The sequence below is a fragment of the Pararge aegeria genome, chromosome 22 (genome assembly GCF_905163445.1).
Source record: "Pararge aegeria chromosome 22, ilParAegt1.1, whole genome shotgun sequence".
Taxonomy (NCBI): domain Eukaryota; kingdom Metazoa; phylum Arthropoda; class Insecta; order Lepidoptera; family Nymphalidae; genus Pararge; species Pararge aegeria.
Window position 1 is genome coordinate 8929682 of NC_053201.1, and position 21981 is coordinate 8951662.

A 21981-nucleotide genomic window follows, 5' to 3' on the forward strand; every position below is an offset into this window, starting at 1 on the left:
TACATTTCATATACGTTATTGCTTTACATTACTTACCTACTGTTACTAAGTTACCTAACTTACTACCTGCCTCGTTGATTTAGTGGTGAACATGTTTGACTGCAGATTACGAGGTCTTGGGTTCGAGCCCCGAGCCGGGCTAATTAATAAATGGTAGCCTTTTCTGTCAAAAAGTTCTTAGTACCACCCCGGAGTTTGGAAGATGGCATTCATCCCCGTACCTACCTGGGATAGCACGTTAAGCTACCAGTCTTTTGCAGTAAGAAATATGTGACTCTCTAATCTTATATTGATTTCTTCAATCTCTCACTCTCCCTCGCTCAATGGTCGTTCCTTCATTACTGAAGATCGTGGTGAGATCACAGCTTCGAGTAGGTGAATTGTCAGCATCGGATTCCGTTGGAGGCCATTTTGGGGATTGTATTGAATCGGCACGAATTTCACGATGACGCTTTCCACTGGTCATATATTGGTGACCGGCCTCTAGGTTTTCTTATTTCATTTACGCGTTCTTTACAAACGATAAAACATGACGAATGTAATAATTATATTAATGCGGTGCTAATTTTTAGCCATATTACATAACCCAACCAATTGTAATTTATCGTGAACGCAGCTCATTCGAAATTTGCTGATAAAATATCTGAAAGCGCTGAACTGAATCAATGAGATCCTATCATTGCAATAATGAATGCTTAAAATATATGCATTTCGTTTGAAAAGCTCCGGCTTTACAATATTTTTTTTTAATTTTTATACGTGACACTACACGAGAAATTCAACCTACTGTTTATTCTATATTACGAGTACATATTTGAAAATTTAATGTATGTTCATAAAAACATTTCTAAATTTAAGAAAAAATGTGACTGCAATAGTTTAAACATTAGAAGCAAGAATAAACTTACAGTGCAATAATACACTAGGTAACATAAAATTCATAATTCGCTTAAAGGAAATTTCATACAATTCTACTATAAACTACCCATTGACATCTTGGAGATGTCTCTTAAAAAGTGCAAAGTTTGTATTAAAAGTAAGCTTATAGAAAAGTCATATTATAGTATAAAGGACTACGTAATCGATAAAAAAGCTTGTGTGTGAATTATTGCTTTTCTAATAATTTTAAATGATATGGTGATAACCAAAAAAAAAACACCCGGCTAAGTTTGTTGTGGCCGTCTTCTTAGACCAGGACGCGTTTGGAATCCTCGTAGCTTTAGTTTTAAATTTACGAAAATGGTTTTCGCCATCATCTCACTACCGTGTAATTCTCATGTAATGTACGCATCAAAAGTGCTACCTATGGGCCTACTTGAATAAAGATATTTTTGACTTTGACTTTGACTTTGTCTATTTTTTTGGTACTTTTGGTTCAACCACATAGCTAGTCTAGCTCCAGAATCATCACATCCACCCATTACCGGCCCACTACCGGATTGGTGGACTCCAGACACCTTTGAAAACATTATGTAGAACTCTCAGCATGCAGTTTTCCTCACGATGTTTTCCTTCACCGTTGAAGCTACTTACATTTTAATTACTTAAAACGCACATAACTTAGAAAAGTTGCGTGCGTGCTGGGATTCGATCTCAGCATCCCGAAAGTGAAGTCGAGCTTCTACCCAATGGGATAGCTCCAGAATGCAAGCCATATAAGCTTACATTCTGGAGATTTCACTTACAGACCACAGGGCTCGTCATTGCGCCAGGTAGGTCGTCAAAAGTAAATTTAAATTAAGTAAGTTCAAATCAGTTAAACACCGGCAAAGCTGTGTATTAAAGCTAGTGTTAAAGATGTAAACGGTTAAAACTGGTATAACATTCAAAAGCGTGGGTACTTAAATAGCACAAAGAGCCGGCAGAAGGTTACAATTATAATTTCAGGCGGTAATAGCTGGAATAGCGGCTCTGAATGTGTGCCCAACGACATCCGACTAATTGAGAGTAATATTTTGATACCCCATTTAACATAATCGTTACTGACGCTTTAATCCCATTCAAAAGTATTATTTCTGATGGAATTTCGTAGAGGCGTTGACAGTTTTGAATTAATGACGAGATTAGTTTTCTTTGTTCATTCGTTTACTATTATTGTATAAAATTCATCATTGTCATATCAATATCCGACCTACTACAGGGCACGGGTCTCCTGCCACAATGAGAAGGGGTTAGGTTAAGGCAGTAGTCCACCACGCTGGTCCAGTGCGGATCGGTGGACTCTACACACCTTTGAGAACATAGAAGGCTCTTAGGCATGCAGGTTTACTCATGATGTTTTCCTTCACAGATGAAGCAAGTGATATTTTAAGTTAGAGGTAATTAGCCATCGCCAAAGCCTGCCCACGAGAACAGATCAGAGAAAAATTTAGCAAAAATAAATTCGCACAGACCAGGGCGACAGCTAAAACTAGAGTAGGTACGTATCGATGTTCCAATAGGTTTATGGGCACAAAATAAATGACAGCGATGGCTCTGTCGCTTATACTACACTAGCTGTAAACAAGGCGGCGATCAATCGACGGCGTTTGTTTTTTTTTTATAAAAAAATGAGGTATAGTTTTTTAAAAAAAAAATCTTTTTCAATAAAGTTTTGTTTTGGTAGTTCTTTTTTTAAATTCTTTTTTAAACTCCAGATAACTTCTACATTAAATGCACGTTTAAAATAAATTAAAAATAATTTTACTACTGTATAAATGCCCTTGATAATAAAGCTATGTATTTAAAGAAGAATTGATTAATACTGCGATACTAATGTAACACACTTTTGTTTTACCTGCGATCTAAAAAAATTTTAAAAACACAAAAGCTGTTATTACAAATTAAACATATTCCCTCGCAATTTTTTTGAAGTTAATAATGACTACTTAAATGATGTAATAAATCATTTATATACTCATATCAATAGTTATTCATTATCAATAGATTTCTCAGCGCACGCCAAATAATTGATTTTATAGGAAAGATATTGCTACTTTGGGTTACAGTTTTGCAATTTTCTAGAGGATATCCAATTTTTTAGAACTACATTATAGCTTATTCGTGATAGTTAAGCTTTCTTTTGGCAAAAAATTGGTAGAAATCGGCCTAGAACTTTCGGAGCCTATGTACAAATTGTATGGGTACGCCTATGTCCAAACAAACAAACAAATCTTTTCTCTTTATAATATTAGTATAGATATAGATGTATAGACTGCACTACACGTTTATCTACATTTCTTTTTTCTATTGTTTTCAGTAGTTTTCAGTTTCCTCAGCATGCACAATCTGCAATCTGATTTCCCCCGGGCGAGTTAGTTGGTAATATTCATTTTGCGTGTAAAATATTTTAATGTGGGATTCACTAACGGCTTTCCCCTCGACAGGAGTCAGGAACCATTTAAGATTGTATCATAACATTCCACCAGGTGAGATTCCAACAGCGCTAACTTGTAGTTGAATAATGAATTAAAAAAATTTAAAATTGAAAAAAACTAAAAGCACGCTCGGTTTAAAAAACCAAACTAATTTCTAACTTTAAGTTTAGTTTATTCATAAAAGCGTGATTATTAGTTTTTCTTAAACTATTATTTTTATTAGAGAAAAAATGAATGGGTTATTGGGTAATGATATGGGTGGAAATTAAAATTAACATTATTCCTGCCTTTTCGACTATAGATAAAAATTATATATATTAACTAAAATCTTATTTAATGATCTCTTCAAATTAGTATATTGTCATCGGTCCTCGATATACCTACAAAGTTTGAACGAAATAAGACCGTTTGAAGAGGGTCAAAATCAAGTCCAAAGCAATCGGTTACAAACATACAGGTGAAGCTAAAAAAAGCGTATATAAACAAACTATATACTAACTGAAACCGTTATAGTTTTCGTTATGTTAAGGACACTGGAGAGGTCATAGGATAGTGTGGTATAGTTAATTTAAATAAGTGCATACTTTAGAACCTTAATTGTGTCTAAAACTACAAAGTGGAAATCTGCATATAAATTGTGTGTGGCAGAGACTGTATAGAGCGAATAGATTAACAGCAGATGTGCAACAATCCACTGTTAATCGTTGAAATGTAAGTAAATAATGTACATAGGGATTATGGGACACAGATCGCGGGGTACAGTAGATCATTTATTTAAGCTTATAGTGGGTTTGCCGGAGTAACGTTATTCTAAAACCTCCGGTTCTAATATACTCGACGTCGTAATTTATGAGTGAGGTATATTGTATTCTGTCCTATCATATATTATCTACTCCATCCAGAATACCGGAGGAATCAAATAAATGATAATTTCTTGCGTCATCAATTATATCATGAACTGGCTTGACTTATTGGGGCCAGCTGGCCCTAAGCTGTATTTTGGTGACCTATCAACGGACTTTAATTAAAATTAGAGCAGTATGATTATTCGTTTTACGATTAGTTTCAATAAATTGCGAATAAAGTGAACCCCCATTTTGTACATAAAATAACTTGAAGAGGAATTGTTTAACATATAAACCATTGAAGAATTGTTATATGAATCACTCATTAATCATTAGTTAATGAGTGATTTACATCAGGCAGAACGTATTGCGAATGTATGCTTCCTTCACTTAAAATTAAAAATTACGTGGTCTATGCTAATGCCAATGTGTGGTGCCAATCGACTTTTAATTCTGTTATGGGACCGACGGGACCAATCGTGCTTTCCGTGTCCCGCTCATCGTGCAAAAATTTACTAATTCTAATGTGGTACTGAGAATTTTGGAAATTATCTCAAAAAATTAATGAGTGATTTGCATCAGGTGATACATAACAAGCCTCTTCGCTCTCAGTCAACAATGATACGCTCCACATCTTCTTCTTTCTATTCTTTGAACTGTTAATCTGTATTAATCTTAGCAACAAGCAAAATCAGAAGCCTTTTAGATTCTGTATTTAGTTAAGTAGCTGTTTTGTACATATTTTGAATTATCTAACAAAGTTAATGAGTGATTTGCATCAGGCGACACATATCGAGCACTCATCGCCTCTTCGCTGTCAGTTAGCAACGAAACGCTCCACATCTGGTGCCAATCTACTTTCAATTCGATCCTGTCGCCTCTCACTGCCAGCCACCGCGATTTATATGCAGATTTAATCGATCTGGAAGCGGATTTACACTCTTTGCACTACTAGATAACGAAGACTCGAAGTGAGTATTTATCTAAACTGGCCACTGCTTTCTAACATAAGATACCACTTTATTGTTGTGGATTTATTTTGATTTAGATCATTTAATTTTTTTTGTAATAATACGTTATTTTTTGGGCTTTTTTATATGACGATATGGATTTGTATATTTACAACTGCTTCGTAAACTAATAATTAGTAACTAGTTAGTGAGTATATTTGAATATGGATTACGGCAATAAGTTTTTTAAAGTTCCGGAATTTTAACCACAAGACCCGAGTTATTGTTATTAAAATAATGTATTACATGATAAAAGTACTCATTATTGGATCGTCGGTAGAAACAAAAATAAGTTGCATAAGTATCGAAGAACTCATTCTTATTCAAATAAATAATTTTATCATCATTTATTTATAAATACTTCAGAATTCATTCCAATCGGAATTTAATCGGCATTCAATTCGGAAGTTATCACAACCCATTAAAACGAGCCGCGTTACGTGACGATGATGCTAGGAAACCGATAAGGTTTAATATAACTGCCATACCCGCAGAACAACAACCTGCTCCTTACCTTAGACTGCATCATTACTTTATCTTCATATCGACCCATTACCTGCCCACTACAAGTCGTGGGAGTCCTCCCAGAATGAGTAGGGGTTAAGGCCGTGCTCCACCACGCTGGCCCAGTGCGGTATGTTGGACTCCATTCACCATTGAGAATATTGTGGAGAACTCTCAAGCATGCAGGTTTCCTCATGAAGTTTTCTTTCACCCTTAAAGCAGGTGTTATTTCAATTGCTGAATACGCGCGTCACTTAGAAAAATTAGAGGTGCGTGCAGGGATTCGAACTCAAACTCGGCTTCCCGAAGAAATAAACGAGGCGGAGTTCCAGCCCGACCAGAGAAAATTTAGAAATCAAAATTTCCTAAATGGCCCCTGCACGGATTCGAACCCTAACCTCTAACATAAAACCAGAGCCCTCACCACTGCACCGGGTCGTCAGACCAGTAACTGTAACTGAAGATAGTTTCCTAATACGAAGTCGCATCAAGGTGCGGATACGGGATCGCATACAAAATTCATAACTTAGCGAGGTTCAGTAACTCACCTTTCCACAGCGGGGCTTAACTATTCATGCTGTCAAATATTACCTCGCTAAAAATAGGAAATCGGCTTCCTGGTTGTTACCGGCATGATTGGCTTTCGCTACGTTATAGCGTTGTTCATATTTAAAAACAATGTGCTTCGTTTTTAAACTGTATAGACGTGTAGATAGAGACTAGTTATCTGCGAATTCTTCTGAGTGTTATTTCTATCCGTTGCAGAGTATATTTACTCATTTACTTAAGCTTCATTACTAAACCAACAAATCAACAGAAATACAAGATATGCACGAAAAATATAACACCTACTTGAGTAGAAGCAGGGAACTTAATATAAAACTTCCTTTTAATTTGCGGAAATCCATAATATGTTATGAAAATTAAGCTTAATTTGCTATACTCCCCGAATAGCAGGAGAATCTGTATGGTGTAATCTATAATTTATTCAATCCGTATACTCCACACCAAACAGATCACCACAGAACACTCGGCAATGTACCTACCCTCTACGCAAGTTTCGCTCTGAAACCGGAGCATCCTCAGGAGATGTTGACTTTGCAATGACCTAATAATTATTCATTGTAAAGTCAACATCTCCTGAGGCTGTTCGCGGAGTATAGCAAATTAAGCTTAATTTTCATAACATTTCCTTGGCAGTCAGGTAACAAAGGAACGCCGAAAACGCATAAAAAAATGTATAATTCATTTGGTTTACTATCGTGCTTTAGCATATGATTTGCTATTGCTATGCTAATTTCCGATTTACGTGTAATTTTCTCACAAGAAGATTCGAAGTTCGTAGCTATGATGAGCACACAGTGAATACCATGGCGTGAAGCAATTTAACTTAGTGGCGATAAACGTGAGCTGATGTCGCATCATGGAGCAATTTAAATTACTATGATGTTATAACCCAGAGCGCAGCGCATGCGGCGACGTGACGTACCACGCACTAATTTACGAAGCAATATATTATTACAAACTAACTTTACCGCAGCAACAATATTATAATCTCGAAAATTGTGTCAAAAAGTAGAACTATTGTTCTAATTTATGTAATTTTTTGCTTGTTTAGAATAAATAAATAACTGTCTTATTAACAACATTTGCCCTTGAACTACCGTTTCCATTAACGCACTCGAGCTTCGTTTTCGTTTCGCAATCATTCTGTCTTTTTCGTCTTGCTTGGATCTCAAGGGTCGAAGCGTAGATGTACATAGTTTATAACTTTTCTCAAGAATTATGTAATCAAATAGTAAAATAATTGTAACCCTTTAAATATCCCACAGTTCAAACAAAAAAACCAACCATTCAACCATATTAGTAGATACTGATTTCATAACTTCAATTAATTTAACTAAATTAATTGCAAATAAATATGCAATAATTAAATGCTACAGATTTCACATGCTAAAAATAATGCGATTGCTAATTAATTCATTTGGTTGGATGTACGGTAGAGACTTGTGGACAGAGGTTCTCACGTCTCGATATTCTAACCACGTCCGTCATGTAATGAATTGCTTCTAGTCAGCAGTGGCTGATACACTTTTTATTCGATCATTTCGCTACTGACTGGCAGTTGCAGTGATTTATGTGCAACCAAATTCACATTCCAAGATTCTAACTTGAGTAAATAGTAGGATATAATTGGATGATTACAATGGCGATCCAGTGATGCCAATTATAACATTTGAATCCTAACAATGGGTATATTAGAAAGCTTGAATACTGAATGGCTACTATGTTAACATACTGAGCACTGAGTTTACTTTAAATATACCAGCAATTTGAATTTCACCTAAAACTTATTTAAGACGGCGGCGGCTTTACTATACAAATGTTTTTTCGTAGATCGAATGGTTAGAAAAGATACAATTAACATATAAATTTAATAAATGTCTTATATGTATACATAATAAATATCATTTTTATAATGTTTTAATTTTGGTGTGATCGTGGGAAACTTCATCCGTAGTTATACAAAGGTACAAAGGTACTAAGTATAATTCAAAAGCAGGGCTACAGTATTTAATCTAAGGCAAACTCTTTAAAATAAATGGTGAAGTAACATTAAAATAAATCTTTTTTTAAGAGTAAGATAGCCGTAGATGACCTAGCGGCTGCCAGGATGCTGAGCGGCGACAAAATAATCTCCCATACAAATTAACGCCCGTATTTTCTATGGCCAATGACGATTATTATTAAAGATGTCAGTATCTATTGCCCTCTTGTGGTAATCGCAACGCACTTGTAACATCAATACGTGACTTCCGACCAGACAAGTCGATATTTATCGTATGTATAGTGACAAATCCCACAATTCTTAAATCTATATTTATTTTATACCTATTAATGTTTATTTATTTTCGAATACTAATATTATAAATGTGAATGTAAGTTTGTCTGTTACGCTTTCACGCGAAAACTACTGAACCGATCTTTATGAAACTCTTCTCAATCTTGGAGGTATTAGAAATAATATAGCATATTTTTCATTGAAAAAAAAAATTAAGTAAGAAAAAAAAAAGTTTGTGAAAAAATCTCAAAATCTCAGATATGACTATAGGTGAGTGCGGTGAATACGCAAGTGAACCCCGTGCTCTCACTTATATGGCTATCGCGGGACACACAGAGTTTTTAGTGGGTGCAAGTCCCACATAACTACTCCGTTACCCCCAACGGAGTGGTATGCGTCAGGCATTTTCTCTGTATAAAAAAAAAAAGATATGACTATAGGTGTAGACTATGTAGCAGTACGCTGCCTCCCAAAATTACGCGGGCGAAGACGCAGGGCACATCTAGTGTGTATATATAACTGCACTATCCCGCTCTCTTGCAGTTTTACCTTCTGCCAGAGGTTGCCTGTAAGGTTGCTTGCAGCAATAAGGCCGCCTTTGCATGCCTACAATTCTTTTTCTTCTGTTTATTCTTTATTTTATGTATATTTTGATGTTTTTCTGCAATAAATTATTTCTTATTCTTCCTCTTTCTTCTTCTTTTAAATAGATTTTACAAGAGCGAAGCCTTCTCGTTCGACACTTCTATCTACCTGAGCTAAACGTTAGGGAGACCTCCATTTAATTTACCGCAAACGCCACAAAGAAATTCATTTAAAAAAAAATTGCCATGAGGTTCTGGTTTTAATAAAAATAGTTTTGTGCACAAGAGCCTATAAAAGCAGTTTCAGTCAGGGTTTATACCTATGGCATATGAATATATTTGAAATACCACCACCACCCATATAAAATATATTTGAAAATCGTAGAGAATTTATATCCGGTTTTATGCTGAAACTAGCTGAAAATACCTACACATGAATAAAAAAGTATAATAGAATTCAAAAGAAACGAAATCAACCTGAAAATTATTTTATCGCCGCGCAATTAGAATCGAGTTTTATTGTTTCACAATTTGCATGATTGTATGAATTTTTCTGTGTGCATTTTTTATATTATTTTGATGCCAGCTCATCAAGCATGTATTCTGATTTCCCGGTGGTGCATGTACCTATTAATGATTCTCGTATTTTAGCGAAATGGCTTGCAATTTTTACATGTATGTTTTTAATGGCAATGCTAAATTTGGGAATGTGTTCAATGTTTATACGGGCTTCATTCGCACTAATGGTTACCCGTGGCTACGTGCGTACCTATGTCCACTTAGAGGATGTTAGGTAAATTACAAGGTATCAGCGGCCCACTACAAGACACGGGTCTCCTCCCAAAATGAAAAGGGATTAGGAAATAGACCGCCACGCTAGCCCAGTGCGGATTGGTGGACTCCACGCACCTTTGAGAACAACTTGTCTAAACAAGGTGGACAATAGTACAAAAGATAAATTTTAAAAAAGATAAAAAAGATATTTTTTTACGTAGCTATGTTCTGCTCAGTTTTTTTTTTTTAAAGGATATAAAACTTTTGTAAACCCAAAGTACGGAAATGTAGCTAGAACAAACTCGTACTTTTTACGCCAACCATTTTAATTAGGTAGTCACTATAAAAGTGACCGAAACCGATAAAGATTTCTAATAGATTTTTTAAAAATAAAATGTATATTTCAACTGAAACATTCTATAAAATTTGTAGCTTCCTAGTTACACTCTACCAAAACGTTTATGAATGCACTACGCCCATAAATCCAGCTGTCATCTAAGCAAACCATTTGAATGCTGTTTGAAAACACCACGCATGCAGTATTGTTATAAGTAGGGTTACCACGACCTTTTTTAAAATAAGACTATGATGATGTTACCTTTTTTAAATCCTGACGCAAAAACGAAGAAGTTTTATAAGTTTGACGTTTCGTACGTTGTGTATAAAATTCAGACCCAAAAGACTTTTATTGGATCTCAAATAAATATAATAATTCAGATTGCACCAATTACGGCATCTTGTGCTGTGGTAGAATGGTGTCACGGAAACGAGTTTGTGTAGACACCAAGTAAACTCGCCGTACTTTCTGTAATAAAGCAATTAACATGTAAAATTACGCGGGTGCTGTAAACTGAGCAGTTTTGAGATGAAAGAAAAAAAATCTTGCAGCCATTACCTACCGACATGTGAATATCTTAATAAAGAGCATATATACAACTAATTGCAGTTTTTAAGATTGACAATGTGTGGAATAATAAAAAAAAAATGTATTATTCCACTTTTACGCCTCTTGGCGAAGCGCTAAGCGCTGTTTTCCTATAAGCGAACATCAGGGGTTCGATCCCCGTTTTAATATTAACACTGTCATATACTATAACAGGTTAGCCCGTTATCATTGTAGATTGAATCATCACTTACAACCTCAGCTTGTGGTTAGTAAAAATGCAATTGAAGATTGTAGTAGGCTAACCTATCAGGGCTATTTTTATTTATTTTAATTCAATTTGTATGGGTAACACCAATTACACTAATTAAATTGATATACCCCTAATCGGTTCCTAAGCGGTATCGTTTTAATAACCTTGTTCATACATTATACTCGTAGCCACAACCAAAGTCACTACAGATTCGAAAAATAACTTTTATTGTAGTCTCGGTAATGGCCTGAATCGTGGTCATATTAGAGATTTCGCGGTTGGGACGTCGAGCTAAGTTCTCATTGCCAAAATGTATCTACTCTCATTTATGTTCTCATTAGTACTTAGTATTAAAAGGATTGTTAAAGGCCGATTGGAGCAGTGGGCAGCGGCCTTGCTTTACGAGACCAAGGGTTCGATTCTCACAACTGCAACATGTTTTTCATTGCCTGGGTGTTTATCTGTATTTTATAAGTATTTATGTATATTATTTATAAAAATATTAACCAGTCATCTTAGTACCCATAACACAAGCTACGCTTACTTTGGGGCTAGGTAAGGATGTGTGGACTGTCGAAAAAAAAACTTATATCTGAGAGTATGTATATATACGAGTATAAGTATTAACAGTATCATGGTAACCCTACCAGGCTGCCCAGTGCAAGCTAGCCACTCCAAGCGCGTAAGCAATTATGTTTCCGAGTGTACACTCTATAAACTGCCTTTGTCTCGCAGATAAATACAGTTTTATTCTTGCGTACGTTTATTCAACAAGTTATTATGCAGCAAAGAAAAGACAAAAAGGAATTTATATTTTAACGTTTTAATATGATGCAATAAATATAGCATTTCTTCGCTTGTACTTCGGCTTGACTACGTTTGGCGAAATATACTTATAGTGGGTCAACTTTAAAGGCTCATTGTTTAATTCTTACAATCCATACTTATTATTATGAGTAGTTTATATGTAAAAGTGGTGATAGCTCATTAGTTAGAGCTTTGCCTTTGAAAGGTCAAAGGGACCAAGTCCGATTCCCGGCATACACCATTAACTTTTCAGAGCTGTGTGCTTTCTTAATTGGATTTAACGGACGGTGAAGGAAAACATCGTAACTACTCCAGCGTGTCCTAGAGTTATCCATAATGTTCTCAAACGCGTGTGAAGTCCACGATGCGGATTCTTGGGAACCGTGACAGACTACGGCCTAAACCCTTCTCATTTTGAGACCCGTGCCGTGCAATGTAAACAAATGTCTTATGTATTTGTTTTGTTAGCTTAGAAGCGAAACTGGGCGGGGTTAAGTTAAGCACAGAGATATCTTGCTCCTTGGAGACCGACGAGACTTTTAAGCCAAAAAAGGGCTTTCCGCGAGATTTTAAAAAGCAACCGAAGCTATAGAGGACAAAATGACGGGCAGCAGCTGGTATGCAATGGCTTTCATAATTTACAAAAAAGTTTGTTTTGCTAGCGGGAGTTTTGGTCGGCGTATCCCCCACCAAATGTCATGCTTCTTTGTTTAGCTTCAGAAGAATTCCGAACGGGTTCAAAATTGGTTGGGCATACGCGATCTACTTAATTAAGGCCAAATGTGATATCTGATTGTTTTCAATGAAAGTGATTATTACGATGAGATTCAAAACTGAGCAAAAATTAAAATGTTAATTCAAAATTAGTGCCATATTGGGAGTCAAATTAAAGCTGAATTGCAAATAGATCAAAATAGGAATGATCATCGAATCAATTCTGTTTTGTATGATTCCGCGTAGCACTCCGCTACGCTGCTACAATTAACTCAATGTAGCTATAGATCGTGTCATGAACAAAAAGCGTAGATAGTATTTTATATCATGACTAGCGGACCCTCGCGACTTCGTCGCATATGAGTCAATCGATAAGCTAGAATAGATCTGATGCTAACATCATAATCGTGGCTAGCTATGTACCTACTATTATGTACCTACTATTATTTTACGATGTATACTGAGTTGGTTAGTTGTCATTATACATCCATACTCACAAACTTTCGCATTTATATTATTAGTAGGATGGTAATCATGCATTCGATCGCTGTTCCATATGCCTTGGCACTTGCTGTTATTTGTGAAGAGTTATGTCCTTTATCTCCTAGAATATTTCTCAGATCCTTATTAAAATAAGACAAAACATGCTTGATAGTATATACTTTCAATAAAAAAAGAATTATTAAAATCGGTTCAAATATAACGGAGCTATGAAGTAAATTTGTTAAAAAATTTCATCCCATTTCCCAGAGGAAACTTATTGTTTATCGGGATATAAAGTGGCCTATATGTTGACCCCGAATATCAGCTACCACTATACCAAATTTTATTTAAACCCGTTCAGTAGTTTTCACGTGATGCCTGGACATCCAGACAGAGAGACAGATAAACGTACAGACAGACAAAAATTAAATTAAAATCCACGGAGGCCACGGGTAAGGCTAGTTATTTATAATTACAAATAAAAAAATACGTTACATTTTATATGTTAAAAAACGTGTAAGTTTAGTAAATAAACTGTATAATGGAATTGGAACGAACGCGTTTAGATTCTAAAATAATATAAACATTGTGGTCCTTGCAATAACGAGTTCCACTGAATATTAATTAAACTTGCCCATTCGATAAACTGGACTTGTTTAGACAAGTTCGTCCAGAATAACATTTTGTGAAAACAGGTGACAAATGTTAAATAGGATATCGTATTTACCAAATAATGAATTGATGGGTGTTTTCATAAGAGAAAATGTTTATTGAACACAATATTACCAATATACTTACATACCTCATTTAATTTCGAGCCAGCCAGTTACAAATTCAATCAAATCGAATCCAAATTATCTAGTACATATTACAAGCAAGAAATTATTGAAACATGTTTGTTTTCCAACCTTGGCAATATTCCTTAGAAATTAGGACTAAGATACTTGTAATTAAGGTACGATAGCTTAAAGTTAAGTAGGTAAAGGGTATGAAGCGGTGATAGAATGGTGGATAGGAGCTCGACTTCACTTTTTGGGGGCTGAGTTCGATTCTCAGCACGCACCTCTAACATTTGTAGGTTATGTTCGTTTTAAGTAATAAAAAATATCACTGCATCGACGGTAAAGGAAAACATCGTGAAGAAACCTGCATGCCTGAAAGTTCTCCATAATGGTCTCGAAGGTGTGTGGAGTTCACCAATCCGCACTGGGCCAGCGTGGACTACGGCCTAATCCCTATTCATTCTGTGAGGAGACCCGTGTCCTGTAGTGAGTAGTCCTGTAGTTTAATGATGATGATGGGGTTCCAAATGCGCCTGGATTGGGAAGAAATCCAAAACAAATTGTCTTAGTTATAACCATGTAACACTTTTACTTTTTCGCAAGGACACTTGCCGCTAACCACCTGAGGGGTTGCTACGGCGTCACCGGGGAGTGGGGCGAGCGCTAGAGCTCGCCATGAGAAGAGCCCCAGGGCTCGACGACATCGGGTGGAAGGTGGGAGACGTCGACCCGAGGGTGCTTCTTGCGAGGACTCGGACCTCGGCTCGGTTCGACGTTAGTCTGACTGTTGGTGGACTTTTGGACTAATCATTGTTTAGTCCGAACGCCCCCGTGACCGTGGTGAGGGTCCACGTCCGGATGACGTCAGAAATCGGGGCCCTCGTCTTCGCCGCTGTGTTTGTTGCGTGTGTGTGTGTTGTTGGGACACGTTGTCAGTAGTTATTTTATCATGCTTCGAACATCGCCGCTTTAGCTCGACGTCGGGGACGGGGGTATAAGTGACGCCTCGACCACGAGGGGGTTGGGGTGTCGGACACCATGTAACAGCATCACCAAAGACTATAGAGCAGCTTTAAGCTTTTTGATCCTATTAGTTGTAATATCTCTATAGGACTTTATTAAAAGTTTTAATTTGTAGAGAGACGTCCCCAAGTGTCATTCAGGACAAACCAACAAAAACACTATCACGTTTATTATAAGTGTTAATAGAAATTCAATAGAAGAGGATTAGTTCGTAGGATTTTATTACAATTTTCAGAAAACGTTTTATTTAATCAAGAATTTTACAGTACAGTCGGTACTCTATTTCCCAAGTTACTAGTTTTATAAAATAATTCAACGGAAGAGAATTCATTAGTTAAATATTATTATCATATTCGGAAAACGTTTTATTAGCCGTCGGTTTGATGAAAATTTAATGTCCTTCCCGGGCACTGAAATGAAGCTGAGGTAAAATTAATTTGATCACAGACTGCTGCAAAGTGCAAGATTTGCAAGAGTTTAAAGATTCGTAATTAAAGCGAGATTTGAATAGGGGCAACAAATCGATTTGCATATAACAGTTCCCGCAAAACATTTCGTAAGAGTATATTTAACCGTATGAATTTTAATATTATTTTATTAGCGGTAAGCGGTACTTCTGTTTTTTTACCTTTTTATTTGGTTTCGTAGTGTTTAGGGATATCTCATATTAATACTATTTATGGAATTTGATAGGTAGTTCATGAAATTAGAGCATTTAACAAAAACTAACTCTTCAGATGTATTCTTAGAGTATACTCAGATGATTTGTTTAGAGAAATTGCTGCGTTTCTCGTTCATCTGCACATAGTAACTAATGCAACTCATGGGCTCTTTCTCATGATACTCGTATATTTTTAGTAGCCTGACATTTTCACCTTCAAAGGTGTTCAAAATACAAAACTAATCCAATCAGTTTGAATAACTAGCAAAATACAAGTCAAAACATAGTAAACCTGGATTAGGTAATGTGTAAATTGTCCAAAAAAAACTTGCAAATGGTAACCTTATGTGCTTCGAAGTAGAAAACATTGTTGGTAGTTAAATATACGCTCGGAGTGATAGAAGCCTGCTTATGGTTTCTGTGATTTTTGTAGCTTCTCGCGGCTCTTGCGTCAGTGTGTGGTGAACTTTCTGAAGAGAATTTTAATTAAACCCGTTCTTCGGTAATAAAAATAAAATTTAGATTCTTAGTATTTCGATTTTTGTTAAGAACTTCACGATTTGATTAGAAAATTAATTTCAAAAGGGCTCCTTAGAAAAGAGCATAACGTAAAAATTGTAGCTCATTGCAGGCTAGCTGTTATGCTTTCACTAAACGATTTTGAAAATGAGACACAATTTTAATATCTTCGATTTGTTCTACCGTGTCTGTACTATTATTATATAGGGCTTTGTTATTTTTAAGCTGAACGATTATCATAAATGTACATAGATTATATTAACTTTCTTCCTCATTTGGCAGCATTCAGCAACTGAAGAAATTTGAGCTTCCCGCAACTAACGTCAGAACTCTTTTATTATAATTAACTTAACAAGCTGTTTTACGTATTATATAAATCCCACTAGAATTTTCAGTATTCCCGATCTAAAAGTACCCTTCCTTAGAATGCCATTTATTTTCTTGCTAATATCAACATCTGTTAGTTTTTAAGGCGTTTTGCAACAGATTTTGAAGCGGGTTCAACCATCATTTACATGATTTTTCACAGATGTTTTATTCATATAATAAAGCCCATATTAAGATCACCGCTAGACTCTCGAGCCCCCTCTCCCCACGGTCCCAAAATCACAGTAATTAAACTGCTTTCAGGGTTTTCATATTTGCGGTTCTGGCCCGCTCGGCCCTAGTAGCAGCCGGACCCAACGTTGACGAGGTTGCCTGGATGTTTAAAATAAAACTGATTTATTCATATTTTTTGACATTAAATAAAAGTTATTTATTATATTAGCTGGTATGACTATATTTATTACTTCATCAGTTTTCGCTGTTTGAAGATTTGTTGAATTTATATTTATTCTAGAAACTAACATAAGCGTATCATGTAGTACTAGGACCGTTGAAACTAATCGACGAAGATCTCTGGATATCACTCTGTAGGTTTGCCCATTTCTTCGCATTTCGAGTCCTGGCAATCTCCGTTGGGGCTAAGTCAGGCATAATTCCAGAAAGATACGCTATTAAAAAAAACTAACAAAAAACAGTATTTCAATGAAATTTTAAATCAAACTCAGAAGGAAGAAATACTCGAAGTTCGCTCCAGATAAAATGTATTTGAATAAAATTAAAACAATTGCATAAAATTTTATGTTCAGTTGTTTTCTTAATTTGAAAATATTTCTTTTTAAATTAACTGACGTATAAACCAGCCAGACACCTTATATGATACTGATATCAAACCTTTTTTTGTGTTCCGCTAAATATGCCTGGGATATGGTCTGGGAACCTACTTTATGGGTTAATTAAAACATGTATAAATCATTTAGTGGAGGTATTGATTTATTTATTAAGAGCAGTGACAACATGCATATTTTTATATACACAATTTGAAATATAGCACACACAAAAACATGGACTGATATGCACGTCAACTACAAGTGCACAAAGCATTGATAAAGCGTCATGTGAACTTAATTTGACAAAAAAATCAACTCACCGATAAGTGCACGGTGAGTTTTTCCTAAAAGCTGTGGGTGAGTTATGGAAGATATCGATGCCAGGTATCGGTTTAGATAACTCGTTGTATTTCGCACATATGCGTATAATAGGCGCTTGTTTTCCGAGATGGGATTTAGTTAACGGTATATGAATTTTTTTTGTGGATTTACAACTTCTGGTGTACCGGTGCGGGACAGTCAGAGATACATGATTGAGAAGGTTTTATGTTAAAAACACAGATCAAGAATATCCCGCCTGTTTCGAAGTGATGTCATTTTAAACACTGCCAATCGCTGATTATATGGCTGCCTCATGCCTGTGTGAAAGGCCACTGACATGAAAAGCCTGGTGCCGAGTATAATCGCTCTGTATACTTTTAAGGCGCTGCGAGTGCACGCTGTAAGCAGGATTCCAAATAGTACTCGCATATTCGAGGCTGCTATAATATAATTTTATTCTTAATGGAAAACCTCCTCGTATTACGTTAGTGGAGGTTAGTGAACATTATTTTTTTATCATCAATAACCTATAACAGAATTTTTTGAACTTAGAATCACCACGCCGCTGGTCAGAAGGGTTTTTGATTGTGATCGCTGTAGGTGGTAGTAGCACAGAAGACGCTGCCAATCTCCGTTATATACCTCTAGTGGCCTCGTACGACTACCACGTGAAGAGAAGGGGTGGTGACGACCATATTCTGATCTGCCGTCACCACACGGCACCATATAAAGATGCGAATTTAATTGATAGCCGTAAGTACTAGTAAGGATAGATTCATGAATAAATAATAGCTTCAAAAACGGTGTAAGCAATTAAATCGAGCATACAACACGGATTAAATTATTCATATCGTATATCCCTTCGGTTGTATCGCTAAAACATTTATTAAAGGCCATTTCATTAAGCAACCTTTGACCGCTGCGTGTCCTATTCATGCGTGAGGTCGGGTCGACCCACTGACTTTAATGACAATTCATTATAACAAGATTGGAAAAGAAAAAAATCAAAACAAACTTTGAAGTGTTATTACGTGCTAGCGTTCTAGATTTTTGAAATCGGAATAAGAACATCCGAGTGTTAGATTAGATTGCTAGCTAGTTTTAGATTTTCTACCAACGTTTACATATTCGATTTCGTCACGATTAGTCGTGATCGTAGTAGCAATATTTCCCAGTTTTGTAACTTAACTTTCATGCAATCAAAAAGGTAGACGTAGGTAGAAAATCTTACATTAGGCACCCTGACGACTCTAGGATTTAGACGTTTATCCATCGCCATCTAGTTAAATACTGTTTTCCAATAAAATACTGTTGAGTTGCCGCTCTTTCGATTCCCTATATATCGTAAGTTACTTTCCAGGTTAAAGAATCATTAATTTCTCTTAAATTTACATATTCACTTACAGAGAAATTTACATATTCACTTACAGAGAAATCATATTGAACTTATTTTATTTGATTAGCAATCATTTATATTAAACTTAAATTATTAAAGATCTACCCTCAGAAACTTCGATAACCGTATGTTGCGAAATGCGAAGTCGTTGCCATAGTGTAGTCATAAGCGGTATTACAACATTACAACTGAGATAGTAGATTTTTTAGTTTGCGTTTGTAAATTGTAAACGACTTCGCATTTTTCACTTCCGTGGGTAATTTATTGTAGCGTTGTACTCCTTTAAATTTCACATTTCTTTACGCGATCGAATACGTAAACTTTTGTAGAAAATCTCACACGAGGCACTCTGACCACTCATGTAGGAAATCGATTTACATCTAGCGCCATCTAGTTCCAATACGGTTTCCCACTATTGTTGTAGATGGCGCTCTTTTTTTCATATTTAATCGCAGTTAACTGTCACAAAATCGAATAGGGAATGCAGATGAATTTCTCTACTTTATATCATCTGCATAACCTGTGCATAACATATATGCACGACACTGCTTCAGGTGTTATTGTTAGTCCCACTACGGTCGTAACTATAATATAGTCTAAGATTGTTTAGCCTGAAGCCTAAAGTCATGCATTGATTTGAGAGTCGTAAACATACACTGTTCTGACTTAAAAAACCATAGATTTAACCCGTAGACCAAATAAATATTTATGCTAGTTTAATTAATATGTTTCGAAAATAAATGTCAAGCGTAGTTTCATCAACAAATGTTGCCACTGCAATTTATTCATTGCATATTCTAAATGAAATGAAAAATTTCGTATTCTGATGAAATTTTTTAACTTTCCTGAAAGTTTTATAACTTTTATGTCAGCGCAAAGCATGTTACCTTTTTCCGGCTTAAATTATCCAAAGTATATCGTGTGCAAAGACTAGGATAAAAATAGACAGAAGACGCTGTTTATAATCCCTGCTGATTTGTGTGTACTTTATACATGTATAGACACACTGTATAACCTAAATATTTTTTATACGTTATAGATAGAGCCGGGCTTTATTGGAGAACATAGCATATATTTCGTGTAATTTCATCGGGTGCCATCTTCTTTAAATTGAAGTTTGGCGGTCAACAATCGAAAAGTCTCTCTATCAAGTGCCGCTTTATTTAGATCTCGCTAACAAAGTCCGGTCGACCCCCTCGTATATATGAAATAGTCAAACCTAATCCAATTTCTACCATCAGTTTAAAAAAATTAAAACCAATCATGATCATCATTATCATCGTCATATCAACCCAAAACCATCGCCTATAAACAAACCTATGCAAAAAATGTATAGGTTTGTTTATAGGCGATGGCCTAAAATCGAAGCGTCGTACAAAGTGCCGTCCAGTGTTAGTTTACCTGAGGCGTAAGCGTAAAGTCTTATAATTAAACTGGCAACCATGCTCTTCATCACGGAACACTGCAATTCTGCTTGGAAGCAAAAGCATGCATTACTTGTCTATCTTTCTGCAAGTCTGTGGTAGTGTGATGAAATTTGTGTGTTGTACCGTGAAGGCAAATCCTTTCGACCCGTCAATCAGTCAGTGTGACAGTGGCCGCCCCGGGGAAATACACTAAGTGCTTTCACAGTTCGCACATACTATCTCGTGCCCCGTCCCAGCGGGCGAGTTAGCTGGCGCTAAAACACCGACTTGTAATGTGAGTGCTCCATATCTCCCACGAATAAACAAGGTGCCTAGTAATCCGAGCAACAATTTTACTAATACCACCCACAACAGTGACACGGTTAATAATCTTATGTTAATGACACTCTAAAGCAAGGAGATTTTTTGCACTAATATTTAATCATTACTAACAACCTATTACCGGCTCACCACACGGCAAGGTTCTCTCTCAGAATGAAAAGGGCTTAAGCCATAGTGATTTATGGATTTCACACATCTTTGAGAATATATGGAGGAGTCTCAGACATGCCAATTTCCTTACGATGTTTTCTTACCCCGTTAAAGTAAGTGGTATTTAATTGCTTGAACGCACATAACTCCGAAATGAGCGCGTGCCGGGGATCAAACTTGGTCCCCTCGTAAGGGAAGTGTGAATTCCCTTACGCTAACCCCCTCGTTAGCTAGCCTGTTAGCTACCACACCTAAACGAAACTATTTGTTTTTATTATTATCATCATGTTTAGCCTATAAAATATGCACTGCTAGGCACAGGTATGAGAGATTATAGGAAAGTGTTATATAGCATAGACTCATACTTTACTCCAAGACACAAATAAAGCGTAGTCAGTATTTTACTGACTACGCTAAACACTTAAATACGTAGTCAGTAATGCACACTTTACCTTCCTTATGTTAATGATTGTTAACATTAATTTAAAACATGTAAGAAAATAAGAGTATACATACATACATACATCCGAAAAACAAAACCCTATGGCAGCGGGTAAAAGAAATGGCTAAATTGGTTCAAACGCAGCACATACTCATCATTGGCTGAAATGTTTTCGCACCAAAGTGTCAGTCGCCTCGCACTCTAATAGATGCTGGCGTGTCATATTATGATTCCCTGGCTATGATTGCTTGTGTCGAGGTTGAACAGAAGCTTGTTTTTCTATGATATTTAACCATCAACTAAGCAACGAGGACTTGAATCCATAGCCGTAAAATAAATAAATAAAAAAAAAAACTAAATTAACTGATATGCATTTATTTTGTGACATCTTTACTGACGTTTCCTCATACAAGAATTGTTTATATCCTTAGATACTAATACTACAAATGCGAAAGTTTGTTCGTTTTTTGTCCTTCCTTCATGCCCTACCTAAGCGAGGATTTCTGGAAGTCTTCCTACTCAAAGTAAATAACCAACCAAGTACTTGGTTGGTTATTCAAGACTTTTTGCCTAAAGTTAGTCGAAAGGACGTTACATACGCTACTTGCGTTTATTACGGCTATAAACAAATCCCGTGGGAACCGTTTGTTTTCTGGGACTAAAAAAAAAAAGCAGCGCGGGCAACAGCTAGTTATTACTGATATCATAAATGCGAAAGTGTCTTTGTTTG